This window comes from Triturus cristatus, chromosome 4_1, assembly GCF_964204655.1.
Source record: "Triturus cristatus chromosome 4_1, aTriCri1.1, whole genome shotgun sequence".
NCBI lineage: Eukaryota > Metazoa > Chordata > Amphibia > Caudata > Salamandridae > Triturus > Triturus cristatus.
In genome coordinates, this window is record NC_140585.1 from 1,122,230,661 (window position 1) to 1,122,251,956 (window position 21,296).

The following is a 21,296-nucleotide window of genomic DNA, read 5'->3' on the forward strand; positions in this document are numbered from 1 at the left end:
AACGCTTCGTTAATGTGCATTAATTTCCCCCTTTGCAGTCTAACCTTGTGCGAGTGAAAAGGCACCTACCACGCTATGTTGACCTTGGGAATTCTTAGCACGTATCTTATTGTAGATGTCAGGACCCCTATGTAGATACACAAAGATTACCACCAACATTCAATCCTTTCCTAGACCATCAATCTTTAACTGTAATGGTGGCGCTTACCCCTATCTTCTAATGAGTGTGAGTAGGCGGAATGCTAGTCTCCTTGTTTGTCCACTGATAGTCTGAGGTGAATATGACAACGAAGAGCTGCAGGGAATATGGGTGGAAAAGAATGTAAGGGATATACGTGAACAACCCTCTCCCAAATATACTCGTGCAATGACTAATGGTTACCGTGTTTACTGATGAAGTACCACTGTAACCTACGATAAACCCCAAAGGTCCACGCCAATTTCTCCTGCCTAATGGGGGTAATGAAATACGAACGGAACTGAAGAATTTCAAGAAAACAATATTCCTCTGGCCTAAATAGTCAGAGAGGCTCCTTAACCGCAGGATGCGTATAAAACAAACACAAGAAGTCCACAATAGTGAGCTGAACAGAGAACAGCCCCGTGAGTAGCACCACGCTACTAACACCGAGGCCTTACTTGACACCAGAGGCTTCTGGACAGTAGACGACGTCCGCAGGGCAAATGGACCAGCGCGCGACTACCGTTGCTGTTTCCCAAAGAATACGGGAAATCCAACCACTGCCAAACAAAGGAACAGCACGGAGCTCGTACTGTTCGCTACAACGACCTCTGAACCGGAAACAGGAAACACTCCCAAACAGGAAGTCAGGCAATACAACGAAGGGACGGAAACGGGCTAACAGCTAGAACGCTAAGCAGCGTTAGAAACCCTCAATGCTCCTTAAATACCTTTCGCATCTCCAGGCATGACCGCGGGGCATGACAACAAGGCTCTGAAATGGACCACCTCTTTCCTCTTCGGCAGAACCCAGAATTTCCGCCTCCCCCCTTTCCAGTCTGAGGCCTCCAAGATCATCTGCGGCGTACCCCAAGGATCATCCCTCAGCCCGACATTGTTCAACATCTACATGGCCCGCTCGCCCACGTCGCCAGACTGCATGACCTCAACATCACCTCCTACGCCGATGACACACAGCTGATCCTCTCCCTCACCAAGGACCCCCTCACCGCCAAAACCAACCTCCACGAAGGAATGAAAGCCATCGCCGAATGGATGAACAACAGCCGTCTGAAGCTGAACTCGGACAAGACGGAGGTCCTCATCCTCCGCTCCAACCCCTCAGCCTGGGACGAGTCCTGGTGGCCAACCACCCTGGGAGCAGCACCAACACCCACCAACCACGCACGCAACCTGGGGTTCATCCTCGACTCAACACTCTCCATGACCAAGCAAGCCAACGCCGTCTCATCCTCCTGCTTCAACACCCTCAGCATGCTTTGGAAGATCTATAGGTGGATCCCAACCGACACAAGAAGAAAGGTCACCCAGGCCCTCGTCAGCAGCAGGCTGGACTACGGAATTGCCCACTATGCAGGAGCCCCGGCCAAACTGCTGAAACGACTGCAACGCATACAGAACGCCTCTGCCCGCCTGATCCTCGACATCCCTCGACACAGCCACATCACACCCCACCTGAGAGACCTGCACTGGCTGCCCGTCAACAAGAGGATCACCCTCAAACTTCTCACCCACGCACCCAAGGCACTCCACGACACCGGACCAGCTTACCTCAACAGACTCCTCACCTTCTACACCCCGAACCGCGAGCTCCGCCGACCGCGCCCTCGCTACCGTTCTCCGCATCCGAAGAACGACCGCTGGCAGCAGATCATTCTCCTACCTCGCCACCAAGACCTGGAACACAATCTCCATCCTCCTACGGCAGACCCAAGACCTACTTACCTTCAGGAGACTACTCAAGACCTGGCTCTTCGAGCAGTAGCAGCACCTCCCCCCCCAGCATCTTGAGACCCTCACAGGTATGTAGTGTGCTTTACAAATTTCATGATTGATTGATAGTGCGCAGCTCCAAAAACAGGTTGCTGGGCTACAGGAGAGGGCGGACGACACGGAGGGACGTGTCCACTAGAAACAGGGGTACCCCGATTTGGATAATAAGGAGAGCAAAAGGGGAAATAAGCACATCAACAACTCAAGTGAAAAAGCTCTACCTTAACGTATATGAATGGATCAAAGAGATCTCTCTGATTAAACAGCCAAATCAGCCACCATTGGGAGAAGAACACAAACACATGAATGGCAATAAGGGATTGATGATAATATTATTATATTTTTATTTTTTTTGATACAAAAGTTCGATTAGTGAGTTTACAAATAACTCATAGGTTGGAAATAAACAATACAAAAAGTATGATGGTTGATAGTGAAATATACACAAAATAATCAAAAATGGGCCCCCGTCAGGGATTGAAAAGAGTATATGTACAATTAAATAACAATCATATAATCAGGCATACTATACATTCATACACAGTCAATCTTAAAGGGTAAAACATACATTTACTCTTCTTAAAAGATAAGAGAAAAAAGGTGAGCAGAGGGAATAACTCCTCGTAGTGTAAGGGTGTCTCAGAGTTAGACACCGCTGGCTAATTTAAGGGGGATGCGCCAAATCAAAAACAGCAGGACACGCCGACGCGCGTTTCGGTGCAATCACCCACTTAATAGGGTGCCACCTTCTTCAGGGCGTTTTCTTTAATTTCAGGGGGCCTGCAAATAAGTAACAATAACAAAAGTAAAAAAAAGAACAATAAAAAAGGGAGATATATAAATCAGGATAAATTACTATTCAGGCTCACATAGTCAGAACTCTAAGTTTCAACTTAATAGTAGGGCAATGTTAGGGTGAATCATATTTCTTAATGGAGCAAATAAGTTCACAGGTCACCGATAGACCACAATTTAGGTGGCATACAGACACTTACATTTGGTGCGATGTAGAATATATGGATACTAAGCATTTCGACCAAAATTAGATAGACAGTTTAAATCTAGAGTAGAAAATGCACCACGTTGGTCATCTCTCATGGGATGGGTCGCCCATGAGTAAACCAAAGACAGATCTAAGAAACTGAACACAAGATACATCAGAAAACATACATGAGGGTAACAATCCCTACTAGAGAGGAATGTAATGATTTAATACAAATAAAAGTGTTTGAAGTGTGTTTAGAAGTCTCACCCAACTCGAGTTAGAACGAAACCTCAAGGATGGTAGGAATCGGTAGCAACAGATGCGAGGGATAGTTCCACTTGAGATGGGTATCCTAAATGGTAAAAACAATTCAAAAGTGGGACAAAATAAGTCGTTGTAGAACTTGCTAGATGTCCGATCTTGAAGCCAGAGTCATAGGACAAATGAGAAATTATGCTTGCCTTTCAATTTAGGCGGCCGAGTTTATCATAGGATAAATCTTCGGAGTTCATAGAGATTCCACTCAATAGCGGATGATGTTAGTTATCAAGAACGATGAAGCTGTAGAGATTCCACAAGGTAAGTTGAAAGCGGTAATTGGCTAAGTAGATACCTGCAAGGTTAAGAATACAAGCTAAATAGTGCTAACGATGATGTCGGCTCAAGTAGAACAAGTGCAGAGAATCAATTCACAGTTGTAAATGAAAAGCGTGAACTAAATGAAGTGTGGCTAAGTGGGAAGAGATGCTAGACTAGGAAATTCGTTGAGTACTGATGGTTTGAAAATGATAATAATGAGACCAATTAGTCTTACCAGGAGGTAAATATAACAATAATTGAGAGGCGGCTGTGTGCTCAATGATAAAAACTCTTGAATCCTGAGGGGAATGTCCCCTCGTGTTTAGAGGTCGGCTCCGTGAAATCCGGAGATAGCTGGAGAAAATGCATAAACAAGAAATGATTACTTAATTAATTAAAGTCGAGAAAAACAGAAGAGTTACAGATAAGAGTTAACTGAACAGAGAAGATGGATTGCCAAAACGCTAAATAGAATAATTAAGCAGTTTCGTAGTACCTTGTGGGAGGACGTACGACGGACAATGATAAACGTGTTCGGATCACAGGGGAATTGATACATAGGAAAAACCGGGAGACGGCCACTCAATAGCGGATGATGTTAGTTATCAAAAACGATGAAGCTGTCACAGAAAATAACAAGAAAAAGATATCAAAGTAACATAATTGAAAAGAACCTCGCTAACGGGAAAGACTTATACACGGTAAACACGGGTGGGGTGATGGACTGTATAGCAGAATGCGAAGTTAAAAACAGCCCAAAATGATAAAGAAAACGGCTACGCTTATAATTATGTACCTGGATGTAAGCTTCATGATGTCCAGAGCCGACGAGGGGCACACGGGCCGAGGTTCAAGTGGAAAAGTTGCCGTAGCCTGGAACCGCGGGAAACGCAGATCACAACGTCAGAACTTTAAATATATCCGTCGGCCAATCACAGGACAGCAGGGCCTGGACGAGCATGGGCCAATCGGAGGAAAGCATTTACAATGCCGAAATGGGTGAAAGCTTATACCTCAATCGACAAGAATACAAAAGTCAAAGGAGAGGATGTTTAGAATAAATTCAAAAGGGCGAGTTATAACCCTACTTGCGGAGGTAAACACATGGAGATTGATCCTTCAGAGAAAGTGCCGATAAGTCTGTTTCTGCATAGGCAAAGGCGCGATAATCGAACTATGATGGAGAAATAGTCTGGGGTAGCGCATAATGCATGAACCATATTGCGTAAAGCCAAAATTTGCACAAAATAACATCACAGGGGAGGAACAGCGGGATGGAATTATAAAAATTAGCACAGAATAGCCACGCTGGAGAGAAACAAATAGATGGAATTATAAAATTGCGTTTTCCCATGGAAGGGATTCATTCAGGCCGTTTTTCTGGGAGTCTAGAACAAAAATCCAAAAAACCTCTTGTTTCTTACGGATATTGGTGATATTGGCGCCCTTATGGCACTGTATTTTTTCCAGAATTGCATAGCGTAAATCGCTTTCATTGTGGTTGGCCTCTTTCCAATGGGAAACGAGTGGGGCTGAGAGATTGTTCCGTCTGATGTTTGATTTGTGCTCACCAATACGTATCCTGCATTCCCTACCCGTTTCACCAACATAGGGTAATTCACACGGGCACAGGATAACGTAAATACAATTGGTGGTACGGCAGTTGGTCATTTCTCCCAATTCAACTGAACGGTGGCGGAAGTTGATCCTATCGCCTACCATGGTGTTCGCACATGCATGGCATGTTCCACATTTGTGGTGGCCACGGACAGGTTGGTTGCCCGTGATGGATCGCTGTACAAGTGATGGCTTAGGGCTGTTGTATTTGGCCTGAACCAATAGATTCCTCAAATTTTTATTGCGTCTAAAGGCAAATAGTGGTTTGGGAATCCTGGGTAAGTTGGCATCAAGATTGAGTAGATGCCATTGGGAATTTACAATATGTCGGATTTTGTTGTTGAATACCGAATGTTTGGTGATACAGATCAGTTGTTCTGTTTGTTTTTTCTCTTTAGGAGTAAACAAAGTGTCTCGGTTGTAGTAGCGTGCTCGTTTGAAGGCATCGCGTACTACTTTCTTGGGGTATCCTCTTTGGATAAATTTAAGTTTCATGGCTTCTGAGTGATGAAGATAGTCTTGAACAGAAGTACAATTTCTGCGCAACCGAAGAAACTGACCAAATGGAATGCTGTTCTTTTGGCTGGACGGGTGGAAACTGTCGAAGTGAAGGAGGGTGTTCCTAGATGTGGGTTTGGTGAAAAGTGTGACATTGAGTTGGGCATTTTCATGTTTGACTTCCACGTCTAGGAATTCCAAACTTATGTTGCTAATTTGGGCAGTAAATTTCAAGTTGGGATCTGCTAGATTGATCCAGGTTAGGAATTGATCTAAGACATCTCTTTCGCCCTGCCACACGTAAAAGATGTCGTCGATAAAACGTGCCCAGTATCGGATATTCTCATAGTATGGGGCCACTTCATTATAGATGTTCTTTTTTTCAAAGTGCCCCATGTATAGACAGGCTACACTTGGGGCACACGCGGCCCCCATGCTGACTCCTTTAATTTGATGATAGATGTCTCCATCAAATTCAAAATAGTTTTCCTCTAGCACTGTTCTGAGGCAGTCAATGAGAAATTTGCTGTTGTGCAATGTCGTCTGAGTTTCCAAAATGTCTCTGATGACAGTAAGGGCATCTTTCTGAGGGATATTCGAATATAAGGATTCGATATCCATTGATACTAGGAATTCTCTTTGGTGGTTGAAGTGGAGTCCCTCAATCTTAGATATAAAATGCCCAGTGTCTTTGACATAAGATTCCAAATTGGTCACTATAGGTTGAAGAAATTTGTCAATGTATTTCGACAGTGGTTCTGTCGCTGACCCAATCGTGGAGACAATTGGTCTAAGGGGAGGATCAATTTGATTTTTATGTGTCTTAGGAACCCCATAGATAATGGGGAACCTAGTGAATGTTGGGGTGAGAAATTCTGCTTCTTGGTGGCATATTTCTCCCCGTTCAATTGCAGTTTCTACCAATCGAAGAATTCTCATTTTCAATTTGGGTTCGGGGTTATTAAGAATCTTGGTATAGTGTTGGGGGGAGTTCAACAAGTTGTTCATCTTCAATTTGTAGTCATTGGTGTTAAAAATGACAATCCCCCCTCCCTTATCACAGGGTTTGATGGTAACTTCAGGATTCTGTTTCAATTTGGTAAGGGCCAGTTTTTCTTCTTTGGGTATGTTGTCAGAAGCATATGGTACAAATTTGAGAGCTTTGTAAACTTTGAGGACCGCCTTTTCAAAGCATTCCACTTCTTTGCCTACTTGTTCAACGTTGGGTGTAAAATTAGATGGTGGTTTGAGACCTGATAAATTGTCATTGGGTGCAGAGTCAATAGAGTTTAGAAAGAAAATTTTAAGTCGTATTTTACGAAAAAATGCGTGTAAGTCCTTCATAAGTTCGAATTTGTTGAGGTTCATGGAGGGGACAAAGGAAAGGCCCTTCGTGAGGAGGGTTTCGGTGGAGTTATCCATGGTTTGGGCCGACAGGTTGAAGACTGGGATTTTGGTTAAGTTCTCCAATACTGGTTGTGGCGAGTACGGATACACCTCTGTGATTGTGCTGGTTCCTGGAACCTCTGGGCTGTTTGAGGTTCCTGGAAGTTGCCTCTCGAGTGGGGATTTTGGTATTGGCCCCGATATTGGTTTAGATATCGGTTTTGATATCTGGGGCGAAAACCACCCCTTCGATTGCCTAAAAAACGATTCTGTCCCCGATAGTTCTCTGTGTCGGATCGTGGGTTATAGTGTGGAGATCCCTCACTGTCCGAATCGGTGGTGTCAGAGAAAGTGACAACTCGTTTATAGCTGTGTTGTTGACCAGCAGTATACTCACCTGATTGAGTATAAAAGTTCTCTGATAGGTATGGATATGTCCGTTCCTGGGAGAACAATCTAATGTCCTTCCTGAGCTTGTCGGTTTTTCTTTTAAGAAGATATTCACTGAATGATTCCAGTTCGAGAGTGATTTCTTCTAATTTCTTTTTGCCTTCTTCAAGGCCACTGGACAGAGGGAGGGACGTGCCCGGTGCAACAACATCTGTGTCATAGGCCTGCCGGAACGATGCGAGGGAACAGGCGCTACCAGATTCATGGAACAGTGGTTCAGGGAACACGTGGCCCCGGAGGGCCTCTCTGATATTTTCTGTGTAGAAAGAGCGCATAGAATCACGTCTGGCAGACCAACTGCGGGGGCTCGCCCCCGACCCCTCATTGTCAAAGTCCTGAATTTTAGAGACCGCAACACTCTGTTGCAAAAGGCGAGAGAACTGTCCCAAATACAATACGAGAACCAGCGGGTATCCCTATACCCGGACTACACTGCCCTGGTCCAACGCAAGTGCTCCCAATATCAATATGCAAAGAAAAAACTCAGAGCACTGAACGTTAAATATGACCTACTGTTCCCGGCTAAGCTAAATGTGATCCACGACCACAAGACACAGTTCTTTGAAACACCTGACGAGGTGGAAGAATGGCTCGAAATTATGTTGCCCCCCGGGCGGTCTGGCCCCTCTTCGCAAATAGCCACTGCCTCTCCGAAGCAGAGACGAGTCCGCAAATTGAAACGCCTCCGGTGGGGGCTCGCAGCAAAATCTGGGACTCCCACGCCAGAGCAGGCCCTACGAGATCAAGCGGAGGCACTAGAGGCGGCCACCAGGTTAAGTGGTGAAGCCCATCCAATTCTTTCGGACTCCTCAGAAGACGTCTTGAACCGTTCAGATTCAGAGACCAATATAAATTTGTTCAGTACCATAACAACCCAAACTGCTGATGGTTTCTTGGGATAATGCTTTGTTGTAGTCAATGCTGGGGCAAATCGTATGTAAATCCCACCTCATTGTTTATGTAAGAATTTAAATCATCAAAATGTGGTTGCACCCACAGTTCCGAAACTGCGAAACATGCTGATAAATGTGGTCTGGGCTGCGTAGGGTTTGCGACGTTCTAACCTCACTAGGCAGTCTACAGAAATGCACCCGCCTTTAGCGAAAGCAACACATACACTGTTACTAGTTAGCACCGTTGTGCATATGATTTGGGCCAGCGCAGTTCGAACAGCTGGCCCGAGTATTGTAGAAGGTAGTTTTGTAGTCTTCACAATCTGGCCCACCACTTTCGCTACCCGGAGTATCGCTGCTCTCCCAACGTTGCACATCTGTTCACCATTAGTACACCTCAGATACGGATGCAGGACAACTACAATGTGATCACCTGGAATGTACAGGGCCTGGGGTTGGTCCACAAAAGACAGAGTCCACGCACAATTAAATAGGCGGCGTGCACACATAGTATTTCTACAGGAGTCCCACCTGACTGCTGCTTAGGCGGCTAAACTCCGCAAAAAATGGTGGGGGCAGGTTTTTTCCACAACATATTCTGCCGTCGCCAGAGGCGCGTCCAGATGGGTTAGGAGTGGGGTCCCCTTCAAAGCACTGGAGCAACGGGCGGACCCATTGGGCAGATACATCCTAGTGAGGGGCACACTAGATGGCACACAGATAATCCTAGTTAGCATATACGCACCCAACTTCGAACAGGATAATTACCTCTTGAGCCTTAACCCGGTCCTGGTGCCCTGGGCTACATGTCCATGGATACCGGGCAGGGACTACAACACTGTAATGGATCCTACCATCGATAGATCACACACCCCCGTTGGTGGAGCCAATACTGTCCGACAGGTGGAGGCCCTGTGCTGCTGGGACGAGGGTTGGGGCCTGGGGGATGTCTGGCGCTTGAAGTACCCCACCAGCAGAGAATACTCATTCTTCTCGCACCCACATCAACTCCACACTCCAATTGATAGGATCCTCTGTTCCAACCACATCACGACTCAGGTGACGCATGCAACATACTTGGGCAAGACACTCTCTGACCATAACCCCTTGGAGATCTCTCTCGCCTGGGGCAGAATCCCCAACCCTGTTCCCACCTGGAAACTATGGCCCTTAATGCTAGAGCATTCCGTCTTCCGGGAAGCTCTGGCTGTAGGCATTGATCACTACTTCGCAGAGAACACGGGAACTGCCTCCACACCACAGATGGAGTGGGATACATTCAAGACGGTGATCGGGGGATAGCCATTAGCACCACAGCGGGGGAGCAACAGAAAATACATAACAACTTAAAATAAGTTGAGAACTCCCTGAATAGTCTTCAACAAGATACAGTGAATGACCCCACAAAGGGAGCACTCTTGCAGGATGCCCAAATAAAACATGCTGAGCTACTTGAAACATTTAGGCACATTGACTACACCGCCTACACGCACACGAAACATGCCGACAAGGCTGGCCCGCAGCTAGCGCGCATACTCTGAGATGACCCCCCATACACCCCGATACACGAGATAACTACTAGGAATGGGAATACAGTGGACACACAACAAGAAATAAACACAGCCTTCTGCGAATACTACCAGGCTCTGTACCAAGCAACCCCCCTGCTGATGGAAGAGGCCCTTGACGATTTTTTTAACTGATGTACCGTTCCCTCAACTGGCCAAAGCAGCGCAGGACGCTCTCTCTGGCCCTATCACAAGGACCAAAATCAAGGCGGTCATTAGAGGCCTGCCCTGGAACAAGGCCCCTGGTCTGGACGGCCTTCCGGACGAATTCTTTGCTACATTTTCTGACTCTCTGGTACCGCAGTTAGTGCGGCTGTATAACACCGCGCTGGCCACGGGATCGCTGCCCCCCTCCACTAGACAGGCGCTGGTAGTGTCCCTCCCCAAACCGGGACGCTCGGCGACAGATCTGTTGGGATACAGCCCTTTGTCCCTACTCACAACCGAATATAAAATACTGAGTAAGATCCTTTCTGGCCTCCTACTCCCTTATCTACATAAGTTAATCCACCCAGACCAGTGCGGGTTCGTGCCGGCGCAGAGTACTTCACTTAATATTAGGAGACTGTATCATGTCATGGCCGCCACCCCCCCGGAAAGAGGTAACGCAGGGTGCATCACCCTGGATTTGAGAAAGGCATTTGACATGCTCAGATGGGACTACATGTTTCGTGTACTCGAGAGATTCAGCATCCCCCCGGACTATCTGAAGTGGGTTAGGTTCTTGTATACAGACCCCACTGCGAGGGCTCGCACGGGAAGGCACATCTCACGGGAATATCAGATTGGTAAAGGCACCAGTCGGGGTTGCTTCTTGTCCCCACTGTTGTTTGTGCTGGCCCTAGAGCCATTGGCTCTTAGGGTACGGCTATCAGCAGCGCAAATAGGAATACATCTGGGACAGACGACACACGCAATCTCCGCATACGGGGATGATATTATTTTGTATACCGACGACCTAACTTCCCTCACACCCATCCCGAGCATCTTCGCCTCTTTTGCGCAGCTCACAGGCCTTAGTCTTAGTATAAATGATTGCAAGTCTTATGCTTTCTTTTTAAACCAAGGGGAACGCCCAGAGGCGATCCAGTTCGGCTCCCACTCCTTAACTGTCGCCACACACACGTTCAAATACATCGGTATACAGGTTTACCGAACTGCGCCGGATCTCGTAGAGGGTAACCTGGGTAAGGCTATAAGATCTCTCCGTTCGCAGGTCGCCTTCTGGTCCTCCCTACCACTCTCAGTGATGGGTCGAGTGGCGATATCAAAAATGGTAGTCCTACCCCGTCTACTATACTTTTTTTCTAACCTACCAGTTGTGATCCCGACCCCACTTCTCAACTCCCAGAACACTACACTGTCTGCATTGATTTGGGGTAATGGCCGCCATAGAGTGGGGCTAGCCAAGCTGCAGTTGGACACCGATAAGGGTGGACTAGGTGCCCCGGAGTTTCGTGCATACTGTTACGCGAACCAACTACAATGGCCTTTCGTACTGGTTGGCAGGGCGCAACTTACATGAAATTGATTATACTTCCGCTGACATAGACCGAGGGCGGCTGCATACCCTGCTCCTACTGCTGGCTAAGATCTCGGCCGACGCCCCGACGCTCCTGCGCACGGCACGCATGTACTGGAGAAATCCACACACTACATGCGTAGCTGCTTTCCTTATTCTGACACCACACCACTCATTGGCATCCCTACCCCCGCTGGCCTCCTCACTAGAAGGCGGCTGCTTCCCTGGACGGAGGGTGGTGTGGCCACAGTGGGTGCTTTATTTGATGAAGGTACACTTATGGACCATGGTAACTTTGGACATGGAGTCACTGATGCATTATATCTAACACACACTGTAGTCCTGCAATACATTGGGCCCCCCATAGAGAGGAACAACCTCGACATGAAATGGTCTTCATGACCTACCTAATTGGAGAAGGCCGTCATCTCACTAAGTGGCTCTACAAAGGCATTACTACTCACACTAGAATCCCACTGACGGACTTGCACAACAAATGGTCCACGGACCTTGGTACAGACCTGATGGATAAAGACTGGAGCAAGACCTTAGAATACCCTAAGAAAATCCCCCGTAATGCCAAATTCAAATTCATTCAATATATGGTCTTACATAGGGCGTATCTTACCCCACACCGGCTGCAACGCATGTTCCCGACCACACAACACTGCTGCCCCAGATGTAAATTAGAGGACGCTGACTTACTACACATGCTGTGGCAGTGCCCTGTACTCGCACCTTATTGGTCGGAAGTGATTACTTTGATCGAATCTGCGGTTGGAATTCCCATCCCGGGCTGATAGTCTGCCTCTTAGGGCTGATACGACACCCTAAAACACAGAAAGTACAGCTTCGCTTTATAGACTTAACCTTACTCCTGGCTTAATGCTCCATCACGATGCGGTGGAAATCGGTCACACCCCCACAGCTTTATGGCTGGCACGGGATGTGGTGAGATGGGGGGGGGAGCAGAAAGCACTGCTATCCGCCGAGAGGAAGCCCGGGGATTGCGCAAAAAGATAATCTCCCTAGACTGGGATAGTATTCTGGAAGCATTCAAGGTCCTGGCTCCACCCCCAGTCCCTCGGAACTAATGGCAGCTTTGCTACCCAGTCCCTCTTCCAGTTCACGCTAATATTGATTTACATATCACGCAGACCTCGCACCGTACAGTATATATATATCTTGAATGTTTGAGTGCAACCGGGAGTAGCTAGCAGAACACCTCGAGAAATAAGTTGTAAGTGGATGAAGCCAGACGAAGTTGAGGCAGGGAGAGAGGGATGGAATAGTTGCATTCATGTGATACACAATTCTTTTCTATTATGGTGCAATTATGCTGCAGTGCTCTGGGACACGGACTAATTTGGACTGTATACGGATGAAATTGTATGGCAAACATCGATTTGATTGGGAAAGTTTGGCTTCTGGATGCACATGGTTATCTTATTGTATGCCTAATGACCACTCCTTTTTTTTCCAGCCCAGACTGCACTGCGACTTCAATGTGATGCATAAATGTGTATAATTGTAATAAGTTGTAACTAACGTGATGAAAACCGAAAACTAATAAAATATGTTTAAAAAAAAAGAAATACTATCCAGCATATAAAGATGGTCGGAATGTTATGTTATGTTACGTCACTAACAAAGACAGAAGCCAATGAATAATATGAGCGAAGAGTGAGGAAAGCTTGTTTTCTCATACTCTACTACTGCATGCCCCACAGAGTGAGCTGCGCTTGCGCGCTGCCGCTGAAGCTCGACCTAAAAAAGGGCAAAATAGCTACGCTTCGACCCTAATCTAATTCTAAATCAATCATCAAACTCGGATTCGAACGTCATGAAGAAGGAAGTGGGTCAAGTGGAAATTAATTCATGGGGACCCCGTTCTCCTGTTTTGAATCCTAGCGCTCCAATTCAATCCTACCAAGATGCAATTATATTAGATCTAAGCATTTCTTCTATTGTTCGGGGGAACTTGAATAACAATGCCTCACTATTGGCCTCCTCTTTACGTAGCAATGTTATTTATTAGACTCATCAGTATTGAACTAGAATCTAAGAAGACCCTTCTGCCATCCTCAGGGTTTCTGCCTCCTCCTGCCCACTTGGAAAGGTTTGAGCCACTTAATCTTATCACCAAGAACAATGCCTCATTGTGTTCCGTCACTCCCCTCAGCGAAATAGACAGCTACAAGATTCTTCTTAGTATCAACCCAACTAATCACGTCAGCGACCCACTGTAACCACCCGTCTTCAAAGAAATCAAGGAAGCCTTCATCCCCCTTTGGACAAAGATTGTCAATGCATCACTGTCACAAGGCAGGATCCCGGAATGCCTAAAAGCAGCTCAGGTTTTACCCATTCTAAAAACACCTAATGCAGATAGAGCTGATCTTAACAACTTCCACCCTATCTCCAATATCTCCACTCTGGCTAAAATCCTAGAAAAATGCATCCAATCGCAACTCTGCGCCCACATTGAGAATTTTCCACCCCTGGATCAACATCAATCTGGCTTTCAGAGTGGCCACAGCACAGAATCAGCACTCACTCACATTATGGATGACATTTTAAAAATGCTTGACCATAACAAATCTTGCCTCCTAAACCTTTCTTCCGCGTTCAACACTGTTAACCACAACAACCTCTTATCCATTCTTGAGCACAGGATGGGCCTCTCTGGTCTGGTTCTGCAATGGTTGTCTTCCTTCCTCCACCACAGATCCCAAAGAATCAAGGTCAATCAATCTCTATTCCAGCCTTCAACAGTTTCCATGGGGGTCCCACAAGGGTCTGCACTATCTCCCATTCTCTTCAACAGTTTCTTGGAACCATTAGCTAATGCACTAACCTCCACGAACATTCTTTTCCATATGTATGCGGATGACACACAACTCTACCTGAAAATCACCTCCCCTGAAAACTTCACATCACTCGACACTACCCTGACGAATACTCAAAACTGTCTGAGAACCACCTCCTGATTAACACCTCCAAAACTGAATTCCTTCTCATATCTCCTCCTAATCACACCCCCAAGATAGACCTCTGGATGAAGCACCTCACAGACTTCAACTGCTACCCCCCCCCCCCCACATTATTGATTCAGCCAAATTGCTCGGAATCACCCTGGACATGCACCTGAACATGAAGAATCATATTAGCAAGGTGTGCAAGGCTGCTAACCACCAGATGAGGATACTTAGGAATCTCAAACCATTCCTTCCACAAGCTGATTTCAAGCAGGTGGTCAAAGCGCTTGTTTTGCCGAGGCTAGATTATGGCAGTGCAACACTCTGTGGCCTCCGTAAATATATCATGGCCGTACTAAGGGCTTCCTTGAATGCTGCTGAAAGACTGATTACGGGTACAAAAATAAATACATATCCCCAGTCCTAAAATCACTAAATTAGTTGCCCTACGAAGCAAGAATACAAGTAAAGATTGCTTGCATGACTCACAAGGCCCTCCATTTCAAAACCCCCCTGTTACCTGGCTCAAAAGCTTGAATTATCTGGAGGTGTTAGACCATCAAGAAGTGCAAACTCTTTCCTCCTGAAACCACAGATTTTTCGCAAAAAGAGAACGAGTCACAGAGCTTTCTCAGGCTCTGCCCCAAAGATCTGGAACTCTTTCCCACCGGAAGTCAGCATAATCTCCTTCTTGGTTGCTTTCAAAATGGAAGTAAAAATAATCCTAATGAAGAAGCTCTTGCCTTAATTGGGCATGGTTTGTCTGTTTCATTGTACTGGGCTTACACCTTGGAGCCCAGAGTTGGCTGCTATACTCCTATAAGTTATTGTTTGTTCCTCTCCCAATTCGCTATTGTACTAGCTTAATGTGTTTTTTTTATATACCCACCTTCTCAATTTTCTTGCTTACATACATAATTGACGCCTGTCTTTCCCTTTAGTATTTCCTATCCTCCAAATGTGAAGCGCTCTGATACCCATCTGGGTCATGTCCGCGCTACATAGAACTTTATAAATAAAGATGTATAATCTGACTGAAAAATGTCCTGAGGTAACTTGCCAAGTCAACCACTTACCTTTTGCACCTTATACCTTAGATTGTTCTTTTATTTTTGATCATGAACGATATATGAATAGATCCTTCCTATTGAGTTGCTTTGCCGAAATCCCTGGCCTCCAAATGATCCAGAGTAATGATCTCCCCCTGGTTCAGGTTCAAAATTACAACAACCCTAGGGAAGCAGGAGTTACATCTGCATCTAAAGTTATCTCCCATCTGATAATGTCAAAGAATGTTTAAAGCATAACTTTAAATATAGCACAGTGCGGTTTAATGCAACAAATGGAAGAATCCATTGGAATACTCTAGCGACCGCTAAATTAAAAGAGAATTTAACAGTTTTGATAAGAGATCAGCAGCACTTAGTAATCACTGTTATTCTACTCAAACTGACTTATTTGAAGCCTTTTCTTGTAATGCAGGTTCTCTGGCTACATCATGTAAATCATCGCATGTTCCAGCTAAACGGAGATCGTATTTTAACCCAATGCTTTCTATAAATAGGGAAATAAATAAATAAAGACAGAGGAAAACACGTTCCTTAAAGCAAATAAAGGAAGATCGCGTATGGGTACAGTTAAAAGAGGCGGCATCAAAAAATACCTCTAAAAGGTACTGGGAAATAATCGCTGATTGTTGTGGCACAAGAGTGAAATCCCTCCCCATTCCTATTAAAGAAGAGGAATGGAAATTCCATCTTGGGGGACTCTACTCTGCGAATTTTAATCCTTCCCGCTCTACCCTCACCTTACCCTACTCGTCCGAAATTACTGTACTCAGTTATGCGCCCTCTATGAGTGAAGTGGTAGGACTTATTATAACAAGCATTGGCATAGCCAGTAGGTCTCGCTTTTGGGACCTTATAAGTATTTAGTTATGCAGCACAATATCCTTGGTGCAACAACATTAACTGTTGCATGGTTAAAAACTTATAAGGTCCCAAAGGCGAGACATATTGGCTATGCCAATGCTTGTTTTCTTTTTTTTTTAAGGACAAGCAGTGCTATAAGGCTCCGGCTGCCACTTAGTGGTAGAGAGAGAGAGGTGTGTGTAGAGAGAGAGAGAGAGAGGTGTGTATAGAGAGAGGGAGAGAGAGAGGGGTGTATAGAGAGAGAGAGAGAGATGTGTAGAGAGAGAGGTGCGTAGAGAGAGAGGTGTGTAGAGAGAGAGAGAGAGGTGTGTAGAGAGGTGGGCAGAGAGAGGTGTGCAGAGAGAGGGGAAGAGAGAGGTGTAGAGAGAGGGGTGTAGAGAGGTAGAGAGAGAGGTAGAGAGAGGTAGAGAGAGAGGTAGAGATAGATGTAGAGAGCCAATAGGTCTTGCCTTTGGGACCTTATAAGTATTTAGTCATGCAGCACAATATCCTTACTGCAACAACATTAACTGTAGCATGGCTAAACACTTATAAGGCCCCAAAGGCGAGACCTATTGGCTATGCCAATGCTTGTTTATAATGTGGTGGCACCTTGTTAGCGAGATCCAATAAGAGTGGTTGTTCAATGCAACGCCTCCGACACAAACTCCGGTCAATTCTGTGATGACTGTCGGAAGATGAGCCACGGCAACAACCAATCGAGCCACCTGCAGCACTCAGTGCTCGACATGGATGTCATTTAGGGGCCACTAGGGGTCGCTACTGCACCCTTACCATTCCCCTTGCACTGTCTTTGCGACCCCTAGCGTCAGCAGTGACAAAATCAGTGGCAGGAACAGAAGCAGCTCGTCCTTATGGATGTGAGTGGGGGCTTCACTCACCTCGTTTTTTTTGTCAATTTCTTATTATATTAGTAGTGAATAACATTACATTATTTGCAAATAGCGGGAATATGACTTTCCCTGGCAGCTGAGGTAAGTAAAAAAAAATGCTTTTAAATGTATGTATGTTGTGTGCGTGCTTGCCGTTTGAGTGTGTTTATGTAAGACAGTGTGTGTGTATGGGTAAATGTGAGTGTATGTACAAGCATATGTATGTGTGAGTGAAAGTGAAGGTCAAGGGGCATGTGAAGTACCTTCCGCTACCTCTGGCATTTTGGTGAATTGACGTCCAACGTGGTGGATGCCTGCTGATGACAGGGAGAGCATCATGGTACCCCATATTTTGGGGGTCACTTCCCTTTGGATTGACGGCAGCTTGTAATCTTTACACACCCCTGGCTTATTCCTTCACTCTGGAGCTCCAACAGATTGCAAAACTATTTACCACTGTAGTAAGAGAATCCTCTTTGAGCACTGGAGTGTGCCCAAAATTCTAACATGGGCTTTCCTTTTCAGATTGTCAATGGATTTAGTTTGCTGTTCTAGCTTAACCATGCCCACAACTGCCTAGGGCAAATAGGGTTTTATCTGGAGTGGAGTGGTGTGGCTCACTGGTTAGAGTGGAGTGGTGTGGCTCACTGGTTAGAGGCAGCAAACCCAGAAGCAGAGGACGGCCCGGGACCAGGGTTCAATTCCCGACGCGGCAGGGTCGTGGACCAGGACCAGCGGACTCGATAATTCTCGCTTCGGCGCCTACTCTAACCAGGCATCACACTTGGCAACTCTGGGCATTAGCTTGCCTCATCTCCACAACGGCCCCCCACATTCGCCGGGGATGCCTGGTTTCACCTTGGAGATACCCAGGAGGGACCATCTCACAGGGATAGCCAGGACGGGTTCCCCAGCGGTCTACAGCGCCAGGACGCCTCAGGGCAGCAGTGCACTTTACAAGACGCATACATTTACATTTTACATCTGACAAGACAAACTTCTCTCAGAGATGTTCAGGGTTTAGCCATGTTTGCTTTGTGACCCATTTGGAGCTTGTTAGTGCAATAGGTTGCAAACTGCGATGATGTCATAGCTGGTGAGCTGGTACAATCAAAAGCAGGCTACTCGATGGCAAAATACAGAGCTTCCTTCCAGTGTATCTTTAAAATGTTCGATGGAAACGTGTTATTGCCCACTTCTGGACAATCTGAATTCAAGAATTTTCCCAGTGCCTCCACAACCTGGCCACGTGTTTGAGCCCAACTAGACAGCAGAAACATGCCGGCAGAAACATTAACTCTATTAATGTCCCATTAATGGAGCACACTGGCAGCAACTTTAGCCCTGAAACCCTCCGTTTCAACAAGGGTGGCAGAACATGAACATGCCACGCAGATCTTGGTAACAAACCCCTCAAATAACAAGTGTCATCCTAAAACCCACCTGTTGGAAGACGGACCCCGAGGAGTCGGCGAGACCACCAAGGGGGGCCCTCACACTGTACGAAGTAGCCGAGCGCTGCCGAGAAGTCTCCTGAGAGATCCTTCTCCTATCACGTACTAGCACAGTAACACCACCACACCGGACTCAAGGAGGTTGTCTCAAGACAAGCAATTCTTTATCAGCAATAAAAAGGTTACGAGGTCAATATTTACACGAAGGGATCGAGGGATCCACCAAAAGTCAGTGTCTCTTTGGAAGGGTAGGGGTAGCGGGACAGTCTTTGGCAGGAGTGCGGTACGAGGGTACCCGGGGCCCAGTTCTTATCCCAAGCTGGAGGACCTCCGGATCTCGGAGGGGTCGAGCCGCGACGGCGTCAGCAGGGCTCTGGCGTACAGTTCGTGGAGAGCCGCGATCCAATCAGCAGGGCTCTCAAGATGGTTTCTGCTCAGCTCGAGCCGCGACGTCGTCAGCAGGGCTCCGAGGGAGGTTTCAGCGAGGTTGGGCCGCGACAGCGTCAGCAGGGCTCCGATGTTCCAGGTGGCTTCAAAGTGTTCACAAGAAGGAGCCGCGACGCAGTCAGCAGGGCTCGTGATGGTTCCGACAAGAGTTCTTCTCCGTAGGGTCAGCCGCGATTCAATCAGCAGGGCTCTCGACTCCGGGATACAACTGCCGATCTGTGGCGGGGTTGCCCCAGATATAGGTCTGGAGCCCTTTGATGTCCGGACCCAGGCGCCCGGTGGGGGCGGAGAGGCCGGGTGGAGGTGGCCAGACGCCCAGCAGGAGAGGCGCCAGGCCCAAGGGAGTTGCAGGGCGATCACACCTCGAGAGGGGAGGACAGTTGGGGGTCCCATCGATACTGTCCTCCGCCGGGGGCGATGAATGGTTCCTGCGGCACCCCCTGGCCAGTTCGTGGTGCCTCGATGTCGGGGCTTCGCTGGAGTTGAGGCCGGGTTGAGCGGGGTCGCGCTGGCTGGTGCACAGGGTCACGTGGGTGCCAACAAGATGGCGGAGCCACGAGGGGTATGCGACCTCGTGCAGCTCAGGATGAAGGGCCTCGGTGCAGTTCAGAAGGGTGGCCCGTGAAGGCCGGGGCGAGGAACGGGCACAATCCACGGGGGTAAGGACCATGCCACGAGGCCGGGTCCAACAGGCGTCCCCCCCAGCCGAATTATAATTTAATTCTAATTTAAAATACTTCTAAAGCGCAGCGTACACCTTGCGGTTTCTTGGCGCTGGAGAGTCACCCATCTCCTTGGGGATTCTCCTCGTCAAGGCGGAAGAAGCGGGACAGGCCGTCGGCGTTGGCGTGGTCATTGCCGGGCCGGTGTTCAACGTCAAAGTCCATCCCTTGTAGCGAGATGGACCACCGCAGCAGCTTGGGGTTCTCGCCCCGCATTTGCATTAACCACCGCAGGGGCCGGTGGTCGGTCTGGACCCGGAAGTGGGGACCGAAGAGGTAGGGCCGGAGTTTCTTAAGGGCCCACACCACAGCGAAGGCCTCACGCTCGATGGTGCTCCATCGTTGCTCCCGGGGCAGTAGCCGTCGGCTGATGAAGGCCACTGGTCGGTCGAGCCCCTTTTCATCGGCCTGGGACAGGACGGCCCCGATCCCATACTCGGAGGCGTCCGTCTGCACCACAAACTCCTTATTGTAGTCAGGGGCCTGTAGCACCGGGGCAGTACACATTGCGGTCTTTAGGGTGTCGAATGCTGCTTGGCAGCGGGGTGTCCAGTGCACCTTCTTGGGCTGCTTTTTGGACGTTAGCTCTGTGAGGGGGCCAACAATGCTCCCATAGTCCCGGATAAACCGCCGGTAGTATCCGGTGAGACCCAGGAAGGCCCGGACAGCGGTCTGGGTAGTGGGGGGTTCCCAGGCCTGGATGGCATCTATTTTCGGTTGGAGAGGGGCCACCTGCCCGCTCCCCACTTGATGGCCCAGGTAGGTCACGGATCCGTGGCCGATCTGGCATTTGCTGGCCTTGATTGTGAGCCCGGCCCGCTGGAGGGCGGCCAGGACGGCTTTAATGTGAAGGAGGTGCTCTGCCCAGTGGTTGCTGTACACGGCAATGTCATCTAGGTAGGCCGCGCTGAAGGCCTCAAGCCCGGCCAAAACCTTGTTCACCAGTCTTTGAAAAGTGGCCGGGGCGTTCTTCATTCCGAAGGGCATCACCCGAAAGTGGTAATGCCCATCCGGGGTCGAAAAGGCGGATCTTTCTTGGGCGCCAGGGGTGAGCTGGATCTGCCAGTACCCGGCGGTGAGGTCCAGCGTGCTCAAGTAGCGAGCGGCCCCTAAGCGGTCGATGAGTTTGTCGGCCCTGGGTATAGGGTGGGCGTCCGTCTTGGTCACTGCATTCAGGGCTCGGTAGTCCACGCAGAATCGCAACTCCGGGGGGTGGCCGGGAGCTGCGGCCTTTGGCACCAGGACGACAGGGCTGGCCCACGGGCTGTCGGAGGGTTCGATGACCCCCAGGGCCAGCATCTTCGTTACTTCGGCCTGGATGCATGCCCGCACTCGGTCAGGTACCCGGTAGGCTCTGTGTCGCACGGGGGGGCTCTCCCCGGTGTCGACGTCGTGGACGCACCAGTGGGTCACCCCCGG